The sequence below is a fragment of the Cornus florida genome, unplaced genomic scaffold (assembly GCF_030987335.1).
Source record: "Cornus florida cultivar Cherokee Brave unplaced genomic scaffold, ASM3098733v1 CherokeeBrave_3.0.0_Hap2_scaffold_348, whole genome shotgun sequence".
Taxonomy (NCBI): domain Eukaryota; kingdom Viridiplantae; phylum Streptophyta; class Magnoliopsida; order Cornales; family Cornaceae; genus Cornus; species Cornus florida.
The window spans coordinates 9393-11308 of record NW_026775858.1 but is presented as its reverse complement, the minus strand read 5'-3'; the positions used below and the strand labels follow the sequence as shown (position 1 = coordinate 11308).

The window sequence follows — 1916 nt, the reverse complement described above, 5'->3', positions numbered from 1 at the left end:
TTGAGAAAATCGAAGTTATTCAAGTTCTTTTTCCCAAAGAAGTCCCGCTCCGACGGCCCGACGAGTCATCTACTTAAAAGGACCCTCCCTGCAGTGCACCCTTCCTTTCATTATTCGGTCATGCAATACTTATTGAATACAAAGAACCAAATGGATTTCGACCCCTTAGTAGTTCTCAATCATTTCGTGGCACCGGGCGTGGCTGAACCATCTACGATGGGGGGAGCTAATGCACAGGGAAGAAGCTTAGATAAGAGAATACGTTCTCGCATCGCTTTCTTTGTAGAAAGCTCGACCAGCGATCAAAAGTGTTTGGCCGAAGCCAAAAAGAGGTTGACACACTTCATTAGCCAAGCTAATGATCTTCGCTTCGCGGGAACAACAAAAACCACCATCTCGATCTTTCCTTTCTTCGGTGCTACCTTTTTCTTTCCAAGGGATGGGGTTGGGGTGTATAAGAACCCCTTTTTTGAGAATGTCCGGGAACAACTCCTAGGTCAATTAAGGAGAAAATGTTGGAAACTCATGGGTAAGGAAAAGGTAATGGAATTGATAGAGAAATTCATAGACCTAGGTGGGATAGGAGAATTGAGAAAGTCCATAGAGATGATGATAGAGATCATACTGAGAAAGAGAAGAATTCCGTATGGGTACAACTCTTATTTGAACGAAGTGAAAAAAATGCGATCTTTGCTGTCTAATAGAACAAACACTAATACCTTAATTGAGTCGGTCAAGATCCAATCTGTTTATCAAAGTGCTTCTCCGATTGCTCAAGACATCTCTTTTCAACCGAGGAAAAAAAGAAGATCATTTCGTTCCATTTTGACTCAAATAGTCAAGGATCTGAAATTCGTAAAAGGGGTGGAGGGGATCCGTATATGTTGTTCAGGTCGATTAAAAGGTGCAGAAATAGCTAGAACTGAATGCGGAAAGTATGGAAAAACATCTCGTAATGTATTTCACCAGAAAATCGATTATGCTCCTGCGGAAGTATCTACTCGTTACGGAATCTCAGGTGTCAAAGTGTGGATTTCATATAGTTAAAAAAGGGGGACGTGCTATTATATCCGAAACATACGAAATATACTAAATATAGTAAAGGCAGATGTAGTAGGGGTTGCAAACCGGACGGTACACAACTCAGTTTTGGAAGATATGGCACTCAAAGTTGTGGAGCTGGTCGTCTTTCATATCGAGCCATTGAAGCAGCGCGTCGGGCTATAATAGGACAATTCCATCGTGCTATGAGCGGACAATTCCGAAGAAATGGTAAGATATGGGTAAGAGTTCTCGCAGATCTCCCTATTACCGGGAAACCTAATGAAGTCAGAATGGGAAGAGGAAAAGGAAATCCTACGGGTTGGATTGCTCGTGTGTCCACGGGACAAATCCCATTTGAAATGGATGGTGTGAGTTTGTCAAATGCTCGACAAGCCGCTACATTAGCGGCGCATAAACCATGTTCGTCGACCAAGTTTGTTCAGTGGTCGTAACGGTAACGTAATTGGTTAGTGGCTAAAACCAGGACGGGATTCTAAAGAATTAGGCGAGGTGTTTGTTCCTGAACGACGGAAGTGGAAAGACACTAAGGGAGAGGGATATACTCCTTTCTTTGAGTAATCGCCGAAATTGTACGACGAACCTTATTTGATTGTTCAAGGCGTACTACCCTGATACGTTAAGGTTAAATTCTGACGGCCCGGTTTAGAAAGTGATATACGTCAGAATCAATAAGAAAGAGAAGAGATGAAGGAAAAGAAGCCTACCCCTATTAGAGCTATCCTACTGCCACCACTCCGGGGTCGTGTACTGGGACCTCTCTTACCGGTCCCTTCCTTTGATGTCTCTGGCCGAACTTTCTACGACGAAGTAGGCTCACCTTCGGAATCGGGATATATAGTATGTCAGACTGG

The 1916-nt window shown here is 43.3% G+C and overlaps 1 pseudogene; it reads left to right on the top strand.

Annotated features, from left to right (window-relative positions):
• The first annotated feature begins 804 nt into the window (after positions 1-804).
• LOC132291144 (large ribosomal subunit protein uL16m-like) lies at positions 805-1683 on the top strand (annotated as a pseudogene).
• Positions 1684-1916: the final 233 nt, after the last annotated feature.